We start from the raw sequence: 16,818 nt of genomic DNA on the forward strand, positions 1-16,818 counted from the left end.
CCTAAAGGTACTCATAGGATAAGTAGTATGTGCTTTGGGGTGTATTTTTACACATACTCATGCTGGATGGGAGAAATATCTCTGTAAATGGGCAACTGTGTGTAAAAAAATCACCTGTAGGATTTTACAGGTCATTTTGAGGCATTTGGTTTCCAGACTACCCCTCACGGTTTAGGGCCCCTAAAATGGCAGGGCAGTTTAGGAACCCCACAAGTGACCCCATTCCCAAGGTATTCCGTTAGGAGTATGGTGAGTTCATACAAGATTTTATTTTTTTGTCACAAGTTAGCGGAAATGAGGGATGGAGAGAGGGAGAGGAGGAGGCTTTGGAAGGTGATTGAGCCACCTCATCAACGCCAGCCTCCCGGGGTACATGCTCCTACAGTGCCTTAACCTCCCTGGCGGTAAGCCCGAGCTGAGCTCGGGCTATGCCGCACAGGGAGATATCTCAGCCCCTGGTGGGGCGATTTTCACAATGTAAAGTGCTGTGCGCGCAGCTAGCACTTTGCTAGCTGCGCGCACAGCTTGATCGCCGCCGCTCTGCGGCGATCGCCCGCACGCAGCGGCAGAAGAGGGCCCCCCCCGCCAGAACCCTGCGCTGCCCGGACCAATGAGTTCCGGGCAGCGCTATGGGCTGGATCGAGTGCGCCTGACGTCAGGACGTCGGCTGACGTCCATGACGTCATGCCGATCGTCGCCATGGCGACAGGAGAAGCCAAACAGGGGAACGCGTTATATACGCGTTCCCCTGTTTGCTATTGTTGCCGGCGGCGATCGGACTAGAGGGCCACATGCGCCCTCTAGTGGTGTTTCATGTAGCTACCACTCTGGTAGCTTTACATGAAACAAAAAAAAATAAATAAAAAAAAACGTTTTTTTTCACTATTTGAAAAAAAAAATTAACCGCCAGGAAGGTTAAGCCGCATCTACACGCGTAGATGCAGCGGCGATGTTCCTTATCAATCGAGCCGCTGATGCGGCTCGATTGATAAGATCCGATAGGACGGATCTCCCCACCGCCGATTCCCTGCTCGTTCCCCGCGAGGGGACAATGGCAGGGAATCGAGCGGAAGATAAGCGGCGCTGGCGAGGACGAGCGGGGAATCGTATCCGACGCACGCGTGGGTGAGCAGGGACGCGGCGGGAACACGCGGGGATGCGGAAGAGACGATCCGGCAGCTAATCGAGCCGCCGGATCGGAGCCTCATTTACTCGTGTAGATGAGGCTTTAGAGCAAATAGGGCCCTGTGCTGTATACATTATCCTAATACACCTCTTAGCAAGCAGATCAAACAACCTGTTTATAAAAGGGGAAAGCATGCTGTTCCTCACAAAACTGCTCTTTATATTTCTGGAATAACAGCACTGTTCATATTTCCACATTCACAAAAGTGGAGATATGAAAATAACGACTTTCTAAATCTTTCATGGGTGAAATTGAGAAGAAACGTCTGGCACTGTTGAGTGATTTATTGCCAAATACAGCTCATTCAATAACAATCGTAATCTAGTGAAACATTGTATTGACAAATGCTAATTACAGTAGCAAATAAAACGTGTGCTTTACTGAACTGTGAGTTGCTTACTCTGAGGCCTGGTGTGCACAGGTCGCTTCATTCGGCTCCTAGCCCAGGCATCCGGTCGCACTGGCAACAGCGCCTCCTATGATGACATCATAAAATTACTTTTCAACATTCTGCATTTGAAAAAGTCCCAAAAATAGGTAAAAAAGTAGTGCATGGAAGTGGTAAAATTGGACAATCATTGGCCAATCTAAATTTGATGTGTTTACCAGGCCTAACTCAGAGGTTCCACTGGTGTGATGGGAAAAAAGTATTGTGTAATAGTAATGGCATAGCCAGTGGAACAAGAAAACAATTCAGGCAACAGCTCTTCCTTAAAGAACAACTGTAACAAGAGAGATATGGACGCTACTATATTTATTTCCTTTCAAACAATACCAGTTGCTTGGCTATTTTGCTGATCCTCTTCCTCTAATACTGTAATCCATAGAACCTGAACAAGCACACAGCATATCAGGTGTTTCTGACATTTTTGTCTATTGATCTGACAATATTATCTGCATGCTTGTTTTTGGTGATATTCAGACACTACTGCAGCCAATAGATCAGCAGGGCTGCCAGAAATATGGTATTGTTTAACTGCTATACGACCACTCCACGTCAATTGGCAGCAGCCCTAGGACCACTCAACGCCAATTGGTGTGAAGTCCTGGGGTGGGGTTTTGCAGGAGATCACGCATGATGTGCGCACATTTCCGCTTGAATGATGGAGCAGAGCTCCGTCATCAGTCTCCTATAAGTGAGCGCTGCTAGGAGACTGTTAGACAGCGAAACCTTCGCCATCTATTTACAATGTTCAGCGCTGCGATCTAAGGCAGCGCTGTACTGGGGACAGCCTTGTGACACGGCTGTCCCCCTGGGAGGCACAGAGAGCGATCGGCTCACATAGGCTGAAGTCTGTGAGAGACGATCGGTGGGATTGGCTGCCGGGGGGGGGGGGGGGAAATAAAATAATAAGAAAATGCACAAATGTATTAAAATAAATAAATAAAAACAAATAAACATACACCCCAGCAGTGATCAAGCCCACCAACAGAAAGCTCTGTTGGTGGGCAGAAAAGGGGGTGGGGATTCACGTGTGTGCTAAGTTGTACGGCAGTGGCCTAAATTGAAAAAAAAATTGCCTGGTCACTAGGGGGGTGTAAGCCTACGATCCACAAGTGGTTAAAGTGAGTCTGAAGGGAGAAAAAAAAACCAGATACTCACCTAAGGAGAGGGGAGGCTCTAGGTCCTATAGAGCCTTTCCGTTCCTCCTATGGTCCCTCTGTTCTAGTGCTGTGTCCCCCATTAGCAGTCTCCTACCCATGGGTTGGAGACTGCTCTCTACAACTGCGGGAGTCTTCGAGGGGAACTCAGGGTCATGAAGACTTCTGAAGTGTCCCACGGCGGGGTATTTGAATGGGGGAGCCATCGCTGGAATGAGCGGACCATGAGAGGTAGAGGAAAGCTATATAGGACCCAGAGCTTTCCCTCTTCTTAGGTTAGCATCTGGTTTTTTTTTTTTATTAGGCTTCAGACTCCCTTTAAAAGGAAATAAACATAGCAGCCTCCTTATCCCTCTCATTACAGTTGTCTTTAAGAGCCCCAGGAGTTAGGCTGCGGCCCAAAACATGTGCCTGTCCACATGCTGCCCTTTCAGCACTGCAGTATGGACAAAATGGGAGAATGCCATCACAGCAGTTTAGCCTGTGTTAGGCCCAGTGCACACCGAGCGGTTTTTGGAGCGATCCGCCGGCCGCATCCGCCTGGAAAAATGCTTGGCTAATGTATTGCAATGGGATGGTGCACACCGGCGGTTTGAGGTTTTTGCCAAGCCGCAAACGCGCCTCCTGCTGCGCGTTTGCGGGTTGCTAAAAAACCTCAAACCGCCGGTGTGCACCACACATTGAAATACAATAGCCAAGCGGTTTCACTGGCTGATGCGGCTGGTGGATCGCATACAAAATCTGCTTGGTGTGCACCCGGCCAAATATCTGCTCTCTGCTCCCAAAACCGCTAGTGTTTTGACGATCTGCTAGCGGTTTTGGTGTGCACTGGGCCTTACTCTATGTTTCTACGAGTAGTGATGCTGCTAGACTTGCTTGACAGTTGTTGGTTTTTTTTTTAGAATTCACTAGTTTCCTAGCTGGTGCTCAATGTTTGATGTATGTAGTAAATCCCTGATATGAAACAAGGTTGGAGGTCAAGAATTCTGAATTCACTGTAAATATGCATGTTTTAAGTCAGTAATGTAGTCAGTGATTAAGTGGCCAGATGTTAAGTAAAGTAAAACTCATTTTATGAGCACACGTCATATACAGACTGGAATTGATTTACAAATACAATTAAAAAAAAAAACGGATGTAAAATCAGAACAGAGCAACCAGTTAGGCTTCTTCTTTCAATGAAACAAGCTCTCTAATTGGTTGCTCTAGGGAACTGCCCTACTTTTACTCCAGCCTTGTTGTCACATTTTTGTTAATCAGCTCCACTGACACCAATACAGAAAGCAATGACAAAATGACAAAGAGAAATGCTGTGCCTGTAAAAGACAGATATTAATAATACGATAATAATCTGAGCATTTGTACAGCGCTTTTCTCCTGTCTGACTCAAAACGCTCAAAAGCTGCAGCCACTGGGACGCGCTCAAGAGGCTTGACCCAGAAGAAATGATGGGGATTGAATAAAAGACAATGGCGAAACTTAAAGTGCAACTTGCAGTCACATACCTTTATAGAAAACTACTTAAAAGACTGAAGCAAGAGGGATATGGGGCTGCCATACTTATATCCTTTTAAAGTAAACCTGTAATGAAAAAAAAAGCCCTTGTGGGTACTTACCACAAGAGGGGGACACTTGTAGATCATAATGAGGCTTCCCCCGTCCTCTCCTGCAACCCAGAAGCAGCACTGCCAGCCCCCAAAAATATGCCAACATGCTTGGGAGAGCCTCGGGCAGGCGCCCTTGCAGCTGTCGTTCGGGTTCAGGGGGAAAAAAGCCAAGCCTGATCGGATCCGCTCTGCTGCGCAGGCACAAGGTTCTGCACCTGAGCAGGAGAGTGGATCCGATCGAGCTCGGCTATTTCCTACTGAGCCCCAACAAAAGCCGCAAGTGCGCCTGCCCGAGGCTCTCACAGGATTGTTATTATCCTGGGTGGTGTGGGGGTCCCGCCGCAGCATTGAGAGGACAGAGGAGAACAGGGAAAGTCTCATTGGGATCCAGACAGAGGTTTCCTCCTCCTGAGGTAAGTACCCCCAGGGACTCTTTATTTAGTTACAGGTTTTCTCTAAGCAATGGTTACAAGTATTAGATGGTTGATCTTCTGCCTATAATACTTGAAACCACAGACCCTGAAAAAGCATGCAGATCAGGTGTTTCTGACATCATTGTCAGATCTGACACGTGACGTAGGGATGATCAATGAGATGCTAATTGTTCTGAAATTATGCAAATGTCTGCAGTTTGAAAATTGACCTATCAATTTAAACCCAGGTTTAAATAGAATGGTCCATTTTCAAGCTGCATATAGTTGAATCAACACTCATCCTTACTGACAAGATTTGCTGCATGCTTGTTTCTGGTGCTATTCAGACTCTACTGCAGCCAAATAGATCAGCAGGGCTGCCAGGCAACTGGTATTGTTTAAAAGGAAATAAATATGGCAGCCTCCATATCCAAGTTACTTTAAAGTTTAACTACTGGAAAAAAAAATGTAGTTTGGGATAGTGCAGTAAGGGGTTAGAACAACTCATGGGTTTTATTGCTGTCCTGTTTCCCGATCTGTGAGATTACATAGTTACATAGTTATTTTGGTTGAAAAAAGACATACGTCCATCGAGTTCAACCAGAGAACAAAGTACAACACCAACACCAGCCTACTCCCTCACATATCCCTGTTGATCCAGAGGAAGGCGAAAAAACCCCCACAAGGCATGGTCCAATTAGCCCCAAAAGGGAAAAATTCCTTCCCGACTCCAGATGGCAATCAGATAAAATCCCTGGATCAACATAATTAGGCATAACCTAGTAATTGTAGCCATGGATGTCTTTCAACGCAAGGAAAGCATCTAAGCCCCCTTTAAATGCAGGTATAGAGTTTGCCATAACGACTTCCTGTGGCAATGCATTCCACATCTTAATCATTTTTACTGTAAAGAACCCTTTCCTAAATAAATGGCTAAAACATTTTTCCTCCATGCGCAGATCATGTCCTCTAGTCCTTTGAGAAGGCCTAGGGACAAAAAGCTCATCCGCCAAGCTATTATATTGCCCTCTGATGTATTTATACATGTTAATTAGATCTCCTCTAAGGCGTCTTTTCTCTAGACTAAATAAACCCAGTTTATCTATCCTTTCTTGGTAAGCGAGACCTTCCATCCCACATATCAATTTTGTTGCTCGTCTCTGCACCTGCTCTAAAACTGCAATATCTTTTTTGTAATGTGGTGCCCAGAACTGAATTCCATATTCCAGATGTGGCCTTACTAGAGAGTTAAACAGGAGCAATATTATGCTAGCATCTCGAGTTTTTATTTCCCTTTTAATGCATCCCAAAATTTTGTTAGCTTTAGCTGCAGCGGCTTGGTATTGAGTACGATTATTTAACTTGTTGTCGATGAGTAATCCTAAGTCCTTCTCCAAGTTTGATGTCCCCAACTGTATCCCATTTATTTTGTATGGTGCTAGAGCATTGGTACGACCAAAATGCATGACTTTACATTTGTCAACATTGAATTTCATCTGCCATGTATGTGCCCATATAGCCATCCTATCCAGATCCTGTTGCGATATGACACTATCTTCCTGAGAGTTGATGATTCTGCACAATTTTGTATCATCTGCAAACATAGCAACATTGCTCACTACTGCATCTACTAGGTCATTAATAAATAAATTGAAGAGCACTGGACCCAGTACAGACCCCTGTGGGACCCCACTGCTAACAGTCTCCCATTTTGAGTACGATCCATTGACCACAACTCTTTGTTTATTTCCTGCCCAGACAGGCCATGGAATAAACAGTGACAGCAACTAATAAAACAGATTTTGTAGAGTGAAGAAATGTAAGAATCCTCAAGACTACCAGTCTTTATGCCAAAGCCACCCAGTTCCATGGAAGTCTGAAGGACAAATAATGACCACAAATTGTCAAGCTCTCCGCAGCATTCTTTTCACACATTTATTATTCCCACCCTCCCCCCTCTTTTTACCTGTACTCAAGAAATGTAGGTCGAGTTAGCAGACAGGAATTTTTGAATCAGGATTTTTATCATGACATTGACATTGACATTGTTAAAACAATCAGAAGGAGGTAGAGAGATTTTTTTTTTTTGCAAAAATAAGTGTGATCCAGATACATTAATTACAAGGGATATCGCAAGGATTGTGAGGTATTTTTGCCAAATAGATAAGATCCTTGGTTTACTTAACACCTACATCAGGAATTCTTTATTTCGCCAAGCATGACTAGGTCGTGCCCGGATTTGGTTTTGGCACAGTACATATAGCTCAAGAAGAGACAACGATAGGTAGCATAGAGCAGCAGAACAGAGTTAACACTACACTTAAATACACAGAGGACAAGCAATTACATTTACATTATATTGCATATAACATTTGCGTTACATTACATTAGCAGCAATTTTGCATCACCCGTAACAATACTGAAAAAGTCCTAGAATGGCCTATTATCAATTAGTTTTTGTGTCAATTAGATTTGTGTGCTGATGGGAGTATGTGGAGGGAATTAAGGAGGCTGACGGCCGAGGGAAAGAAAGAGTTACTGTGTCTGGCAGTCCTTGTGGAGATGGCCCGAAGTCTCCGTCCTAGTGGGAGCTGGCAGAAGTAGCGATGGCCCGGGTGAGTAGGATCGTTAGTGATCCTCAGCGCCCTCGATCTCAGCCTTCTCATGTGTAGGAGGTCGAGTGAGGGGAGAGGTCTTCCAATGACCCTCTCCGCTGCCCTGATGATCCTCTGAAGTGTGAGCCTGTCGCTGGAGGTGGTGCCGGTGTACCAGACCAGGATGGAAGAGCAGACAATCAATTCAATGGTGGCGGAGTAGAAGCTGATCAGAATCTCTGGTGCCATGCCGAACTTCCTTAGCTGACGAAGGAAGTAGAGTCTCTGCTGGGCTTTCCTTTGGATGGCAGTGATGTTAGGTCTCCAGCTATGGTCACTGGAGATGGTAGTGCCCAGGGCAGGGGCGTAGCAATAGGGGGTGCAGCGGTAGCAACCGCATCGGGGCCCTTGGGCCAGAGGGGCCCCGAAGGGCCCTCCCTCAACTACAGTATTAGCTCTCTATTGGTCCTGTGCTCATAATAATCACTTCTATAGATAGCTTTTAATAGTGGTAATCATTAACAAGCTGTTCCCCATCCCCTTCTTGCTCCTCTGACACTGTAGTTACCATTGGCAGGTTTTGGCGCGCCGTATCAATTGTTATGTATAGAGTGCTTGAGGGGCCCCATTGTAAGACTTGCATCGGGGCCCACAGCTCCTTAGCTACGCCACTGGCCCAGGAGACACTTTCGTACCCTCAATGTGAATTGGTGGTGGGGCGGGAGTGGATTTCCTGAAGTCAATGATTAGCTCTACAGTTTTTGTGGTGTTGAGCACTAGCTTGTTCTCTTTGCACCATTGGGAGATTCTTTCCACCTGCTGACAGTACTCCTGGATGTTGTCCTTGGTGACGAGACCGACGATGGTGGTGTTGTCGGCGAACTTGATGACCTTGACTGAGTCTGCCTTGGATCTGCAATTGTTTGTGTAGAGGGAGAACAGCAGTGGAGACAAGATGCAGCCTTGAGGGGCACCTGTGTTCGTGGTCATGGTTTGTGAGTGGATGTCACCCAGCCTAAGTTTGAGTCCTGTTGGTGAGAAAGTCTGTGATCCAGAGGCGTAGGCTTGGGTGAACACCAAGTGTAGCTAGTTCTTCTTGTAGGATGCGTGGACAAATAGTGTTAAATGCCGAGCTAAAGTCCAGGAGTAGTATTCTGGCATACGTGCCTGGTCTGTCAAGGTGGTCATAAATGGACTCCAGGCAGATGTTTATAGCGTTATCAGTGGACCTGTTTGCCCTGTACGCGAACTGATGGGGTTCTAAAAGGGGCAAGGTGGAGATCTTGAGGTTGGATAGGACCACTCGCTCTAGAGTTTTCATTATGATGGACGTAAGGGCGACCGGCCTGTAGTTGTTCAGGTCAGAGACTCCCTGTTTCTTAGGGACAGGTATGATGGTCGACCTCTTGAAGCATCTGGGGACTGTTCCTTCACTTAGTGATTTGGCGAAGATGGCGGAGAGGATGGTGTCAGGTTAGGTATAGCAGTATTACCTCACCAGCGGAGAGTGCTGCGGCCGCCGCTTCCGCGTCTGACGTCACCCCGGCAGCAGCCGCATCCTCTCAGACATCTTGCACAGCCCCTGGCAGGACAGGTCTCTCCTCTGCACATCAGATTAGGTCAGCACACTCGCGGGCGGGGCGACAGGACCTTTATAATCTGATGAGATGGGTTAGCTGATCTTGTGGTCAGCTGACACCAGCCTGCCAATCACACGCGGCTGATTGGTTCAGCCCTCTGGGCGGGCGGCTTGAATTTGCTTTCTGTATTTAAGCTTGGAGATGTCATTTGCTCATTGTCTGTTGTTGCAAATACTTTGTGTTAGCGCTCAGACCTTTGATAGCTGTAATAATAACTTAATTACTGTATTATTTATCTGTGTATGACTCTTTGCCTGCTCTGACTATTTTTTCTGCCTTGGGATTCTGTACCTCTGCCCATCTGATCTTGTTGCCGACTTTTGCTTGAACTCCACTTTGATTCTGCCTGCCGATTCTGTACCTTGTCTGCCCGTCTGTTGCCTACCTGATCTGTCTGACTATTCTCTCTCACCAGTGGGCCCTCGCCACTGGTGAGGTTACCGCTGTGGTTCTATCTGTAACCTCCGTCGCCACCGGTGAGGTTACCGCTGAGAATCTATCAGAAACTTACTGTTTGCACCAATCACTACACTTTGTGTAATTAAGCTAGTGACCTTCGTCACGTCTTACACGCCATTTGCTTACTATATCTGTATTGTTGGTGATTCTGCAGATCACCATATCATCAGATATAGTATCTGTATTATTGGTGATACTGCAGATCACCACATAATCAGAAATCTGTTATCCTGCTGACACTAATTGTTACAGATGGGAGCGAGTTGCCTGGAGCAGGTTTTCAGGCAGGCTGGAGACACGCCGTCTGGTCCAGCGGCTTCCATGGTGTTTAACCTTGACAGGAGTATCAGGACATCAGCTTCGCTCACCTCTAGAGAAGGAGCTTGGCTCATGATGTTCACCTCGAGGCAAGGGGGACAGATCCAAATGTACCCTTGGTTCTTCCTGCCTCTCAAACCTGCAGTAGAACTTGCCGAGTTCTTCGGCTAGCCCCGGACTGGGAGGACTATGTTGGGGGGGGGGGGCTTGTAGTTGGTGGCAGACCTAAGCCCCTTCCACACAGCTCGAGTGTCGTTTGAGCGCAGGTTTTGTTCCATCCTCTCAGCATAGTTCCTTTTGGCAGCCCTCAGTTTTCGATTAAGGTCGTTCCTCGCCTTCCTGTAGTCCTCCTGGTTGCTGGTCTTGCATGCAATTTCCTTTCGTCTTCGCAGCTGCCGTAGCTTGTTAGTGAACCACGGCTTGTTGTTCGGGTAGACCTTGAAGAATTTGGTTGGTACGCAAGAGTCTTCACAGAAGCTGATGTACGATGCAACATTGTCTGCCCACTCGTCTATGTTTGGTGCGTCCAGGGACTCCCAGTCAGTGCAGTCAAAACAGGCTTGGAGTTGGAGCTTGGCCTCGTCCGACCATACTTTGGTAGATTTAAGAGTCAGTTTAGCAGATTCTAGGCGTCTCTTGTAGGTGGGGATCAGGTGGATAACACAGTGGTCAGAGGAGCCAAGAGCTGCCTCTGGGGCTGCTTTGTAAGCATCCTTCAGTGCTGTGTAGCAATGGTCGAGAGTGTTCCCGCCCCTGGTGGAGCACTCCACGTGCTGGTGGTAACGTGGCATCTCCTGGTGAAGATTGGCCTTGTTGAAATCGCCCATAACAATGAATAGTGAGTCTGGGAGGGACGTCTCCCACTGTGCGATGGTCTCGCTGAGGTCCAATAAGGCACCTTTGACGTCAGCGTCGGGAGGAATCTACACACCGACAAGAACATAGGAGGCAAACTCACGTGGCAAATATGACGGCCTGCAGTTGATGAGTATGAGTTCGAGGTCAGGGGAGCACTTCCTGATGAGTACTGACGTGTTGGTGCACCATGAGAAGCTGATATAGAAGCAAATACCACCACCTGTTCTCTTCCCGGAGAGGACAGGGTCCCGATCTGCACGGGTGAGGCTGTAACCTGGGAGATGTAGGGAGTTCTCAGGGATGTCCTCGTGTAACCAAGTTTCTGTGAAGCAGAGGACTGGCGTCGTCCTGCTAAGGTCCTTCCTGTCGTAGAGGAGGCACAGTTCGTCCAGCTTGTTGGGGAGGAAGCGCACATTCGCCAGGAGGCCTGAGGGGATAGTTGATCGTAGGCCCTTCCGCCTAAGTCTCTCGCGGGCGCCTGCCCGACAGCCTCTCCGCCTCTGGCCTGCACGAGGGCCAAGGGCCGGATCCAGGACCAGTCGGATGTGATTCCAGACCAGCTTGGACAGAAGCCTGGTTACGGGGGGTGAGGGGCCACCTGGTTCCCACTGTAGGAGCTGCTCCTTGGTGTAAGTTGTGTGTGTGGCATGGATTGGTGTGGATGGACCCTGGTCCCTGGTGAGAGGGCGAGAGGTGGGGCGCCAGCGGGGGTAGTGAGGCAAGGCATTGCCTGAGCAATGCAGAGTTCAGCAGGGGGCAAGCTGGTCAGATGCAGCACAGGAATTCAGTGGGGCCCTATGTCGCCAGCAGCTAGCGGTCTCAGTGGTGCACAACGAGTAGCAAGCAGGTTGGGCCCGAGGGGATCAGCACACGGGGCAAGAGCAGAGTTCAGCATGGGGGGGCGAGCTGACCATACACAGCACGGGATGTAAGTGGGGCCAGGTGTAGCCAGCGTCTAGTGGACTCAGGGTGAACACAGGATGGTGAGGCTAGGAGCAAGCAGGGTGGTTGGTCTGCAAGTAGGTCCAGCAGAGTCAGCGGCAGAAAGTTCAGCATAAAGGCATGAGTAGCAGCAGGTTGGGCCCAGGGGGGTCAGCACAAGGGGTGAGATAGCAGGCAAAAGAGTAGTGAGGCCCTTACCCCTTCAATGTGGCAGACTGTGGATGGCTCAGGCAGCTCCTGTGGGATAGGCTGCAACTTGCTCCAGTGGATTGTGACCTCTGCACAGTGAACAATGGGGTGGAGGCAGGCAGTGCTGACAGTGGCCTATCCGCGGTGGACCTGCAGTGATGGGGGCATCTCCAGGTGCTTTTGCTGCATGCTGCGTGGGGGAGCCAGCCGGCTACAGCGGCTGCTGCCGGCTGATGTTGCACAGTGGAGCCTGGCTGCAGAGGCAGAATGTCTCCCCAAGGAGTTCGCGGCCGCTTATTCCAGTGCCGGTGGCCGGCATAGACTGACATGGAGAGTTTCTTACAGACTCTATCATGTTCACTGTGTGCTGCTGGAGTTTGGAGACCATTTACTGTATGTTAATAAAGTGGGGGCATTCAGAGGTGGCGCAGTGATTTCCAGGGGGGAGGAGGCAGTGCCCCAGCGTGCCCCTGTGTGGAGCCGCCCATGAGCACATGCCAGATAGGGAGGTCCAGTTATATTGCCTGAGCAACTAGGGATCAAATAATAACTCAACTGTGGAAGTACAGTTATTTATTTCAATCTAGGTTTGCTGGATGCCTTGTGCTGTCTCATTAGTGCTTAAAGTAGCCTAAATGAATCAGGTTTGAAAACTAATGAACATCACACTTTGAGATGGATGCCACACATTATGCTAACGGTCCATTCCTGAATAACTGAATGCACGTTTAGCATTGGACAGGGAACTGTGATAAATAAGCCCCGATGGCAATACTGTGTCCACTTACAAGTACAATACTTACATGACAAATTACCAACTAGCTTAAACGAAACCTACAAGGTACATGGAGGCTGCCATATTTATTTCCTTTTAAACAATACTAGTTGCCTGGCAGTCCTGCTGATAATTCGTGTATCAGCACTGCAGCAGTGTCTGAATCACACACCTGAAACAAGCATACAGCAAATTTTAAACATATTGGGCCTGATTCACAAAGCTTTTCTGCTAAATTATCTCACCTTATTTATTAACTCACAATTTATCTCTCCTTAAATGACTTAACAATAACACATGCAGGGATGCTCGGGTAGTACTTTTTAATACCCGAATTAATTCGGATCCGGGTATCCAAATATCCGATTCGGGTCGGATATCCGAATTTGACATTTTTATACCCGAACTGAATTCGGGTATCCGACCCTAGTATCCGGCCAGATTCGAATATCCGAATTGAAAACCGGAAATGGTCTTTTCAAGGCTTCTTATCCCGTTTTAGAAGCTAAAAACATACCACCACCTCTCTCCCTCTCTCGTCTTGCAGGGATTTTTCTTGCAGGGATTTGTAGTATGTCAAAAGCAAGCTCACATACCTTGGCCAGGAATCAAACCCAGGTCCACTGCTTGCAGGGCAGCTATGCTCACCACTATATCGCATTGGCAAAACGGTTTCCATAGCCCTGTAAGAGAAAGTGTTATAAGGGCCCTGCCGTAACATAGATATTACGGTAGCTAAGACTACTCCTGGGCTTTTCTTGTGGTTGAAGAGATGAGTGAACTGTGACACCACACTTAAAAAAAAAACACAGCAAACAGAGAAGCTTCCCCATATTGGAGCATTGGATTTGGTAAAGTCATAAGCCAATGTGTTGACTCACCACACAGCCCTGCACCCGACATGTGTCTCGTATGACTGTCTGTATGATCACTCACCACACATCCCTGCACCCAGCACGTGTCTCATATGACTGTCTATATGATCACTCACCACACAGCCCTGCACCTGGCATGTATCTCATATGACTGTCTATAAGTAAGCTTTAGGTTAGCAGGAATGGTTGCATGGCCACCTAGCTTTTCATCCTTCCCACCCTTGCCCTGTAATCTTCCAGACTTCAAAGTGCTGTCCGTTCCTGTGTGTGTGGTTGTTGGTATAGTGGTGAGCATAGCTGCACTGCAAGCAGTGGACCTGGGTTCGATTCCTGGCCAAGGTATGTGATCTTGCTTTTGACATACTACAAATCCCTGCAAGAAAAATCCATGCAAGACCAGAGAGGGAGAGGGGTGGTGGTGGTCCTTTTTGCTATTGAACCTGTAATCCGGGTTCGGATATCTGGGAGAAAACCGCGGATATCCGGGTCAGTGGTGAAACTATCTGCAGATAGCTATCCGGATATCTGCCCAACTATCTGGAATCCGGATCCGGCCGGATAGGGTAAAAATGGTCAGATACCCGAGTTACCCGGATACCCGAAATCTGGATGAGCATCCCTGAACACATGATTTACCTCTCCTTATCTACCTTAACTCATGGTTTAGCTTTCCTTATCTAACTTAAATGATGGTTTAGCTCTACTTGTCTAACTTAAATCATGGTTTAACTCTTCTTATTTGACATAACTCATGGTTTAGCTCTCTTTATTTGACATAACTCATGGTTTAGCTCTCTTTATTTGACATAACTCATGGTTTAGCTCTCTTTATTTGACATAACTCATGGTTTAGCTCTCATTATCTATGTATCTCATGAATTATCTCTCCTTATTTGTTTATCTCTTGCATCAGCACTACTTACAGTTAAGGGGAAAAATAAGTAACCTTTGTAAATCAACCCCATTATCTTCATGCTTGTACAGGGTCTATGGCTAAAAGTTATGAGAGGCAGTTATTCAGCAGGATGCCAGGTAACTGGTATTGTTTAAAAGGAAATAAATATCTCAGCCTCCATATCACTCTCACTTCAGGCTTCCCTTAAGGGATATTTCATAATTAACAAAAACAGAATCACTGTCTACCACGTTACATACAGTATGTCCCTTGTTATGTCATAGCCTTAGGATAAAGTTTAATAGATTTCACACATTTCACTAGTTGCTGAACTTTTTGTAAATGCTTCAGGCAATTATCTAGTATACAACATTGGCATTGTGGCTTGGGATGCAACAAGTGTACTGTTTATGTATTTTAGGAGCCTAAAGTGTGTCATTAATGCATTTCTTTAAAGAGACACTGAAGCGAAAAAAAATATATGATATAATGAATTGGTTGTGTACTATGAATACTTACTAGAAGATTAGCAGCAAAGAAAATATTCTCATATTTTTATTTTCAGGTATATAGTGTTTTTTCTAACATTGCATCATCCTATATGTGCAGATTACACAACACTCAGCATTCAAAATGAGTCTTTCAGAGCAGTCTGTGAAGTAATGAACTCTCCTCTAGCAGAGGAAAAGTAAACAGTTCAATTACAGTTGAGATAATAAAAGTCAGATAACAGCCCTCTCCACGACCAAGTTAGTCGGAGAGCTTAATGGCTTATTTGCATAGAGATAACAACTGGAGTTTCTCAACTCTTCCTGTACTGGAAACAATTAGACTGATGTATCTGATCTTAATGTTTTATTTCTTAGCTGTGCTACACATACAAATCATAATATCATAATTTTTTTTTCGCTTCAGTGTCTCTTTAAGGAGGCTAAAAATTATCTGCAATAAATAGATGGGGAGGGGGGGGGGGGGAATCAGCCTATTAGTTGAATGGGAAGGTATAGCTGCTTTATATACAGTAAAACCTTGGTTTGAGAGCCCTTTGCAAGACATTTAAATTCGGATCTGCTATACAAGTCTTAATATACAAGAGAAAAACCTATATGTGCGTCATGTCATCACAACTGAGCCGATGGTTCTTCTCCCTTTGACGCTGCAGGATTGTACTTAATCTAAGTGCAAGGACTGTACAATGTCACATTTCTGTGAAATCTTTAAAAGTAGGCAAAAGCAACTGTCATTGGATAAGTTCCTTGTTAAAGCTACACACAAAAAAAGGTTGGGGTGAGCCAACAGATGGCAAGTATTCTGTTATAGTCAAAGTCATGTTTACATTTTTATTTTACACAGTCCGGCGAAACATGTCAGGACAGAGTGGTCTGGCGTCCTGCGGCTGCTAACACCTGCCGACCACCGCATCTGCAGTTTGCCTGGCTTTATCCCTCTCCCTGGTCGTGCTATCTGGGACCTCCATGCTTCATTACCAGGACATATATCTCACTTGGACATATAATCATCCTATTTGCAATCAGTGGAGGATGTTTCTGACAGATTACGTGGAGGCAAGCTACATCTGACTGATCCTTACATTGGAGCTGACAAGACACCAGGAGGACTCTGGTACTGTATGCCAGTGGCGTACCTAGGGCATTTGACACCCGGTGCTAGGTATTGAAAGACACCCCCCCACCCACGGTCCACCACCTGCGGCGCGCGAAGCGCGCCGCGGCGAAAAAATGGGCGTGGCTATGACCGGATGGGGCGGAGCTAATTTAAAAGTGCACCCAAGTTTTAGTCAACCTTTCTCCAGAAAATTCACATCATTGCGCAGCTTTTCTCCGGAAAATACACAAAATGTCAGAAGCTTTCAACATAAAATACACGTAATGCGAGAACATTTCACCAGACATTACACGTTATGTGAGCAGATTTCACAAGAAAATACATTCAATCATGTCGGCAGATTTGAACAGAAAAAAATCATTCAATCTTGCGGTAGATTTGACCAGAACATACACAATGTCAGCACCAGATTTCACCACAAAATACACAATATCGGTAGTTAAACTGACCACAAAATACACAATGACGGTAGTTAAACTGACCACAAAATACACGACGGTAGTTAAACTGACCACAAAATACACAATGACGGTAGTTAAACTGACCACAAAATACACAATGACGGTAGTTAAACTGACCACAAAATACACAATGTCGGCAGTTAATCTGACCACAAAATACACAATGTCGGTAGCAGATCTGACCACAAAATACACAATATCGGTAGCAGATTTGAGTGTTGGCAAGCTGATAGCCTGGTGGGTAGGTGGTTGTGAGCAGCCTGATTGCCTAGTGGGTAGGTGGGCAGCCTGCTGGGTAGCAGTGGTGGGTAGGGGGGCAGCAGTGGTGGGTAGGTGGGCAGCCTGCTGAGTAGCCTGGTGGGTAGGTGGGCAGCAGTG

The sequence above is a fragment of the Hyperolius riggenbachi genome, chromosome 7, assembly GCF_040937935.1.
Source record: "Hyperolius riggenbachi isolate aHypRig1 chromosome 7, aHypRig1.pri, whole genome shotgun sequence".
Taxonomy (NCBI): Eukaryota; Metazoa; Chordata; class Amphibia; order Anura; family Hyperoliidae; genus Hyperolius; species Hyperolius riggenbachi.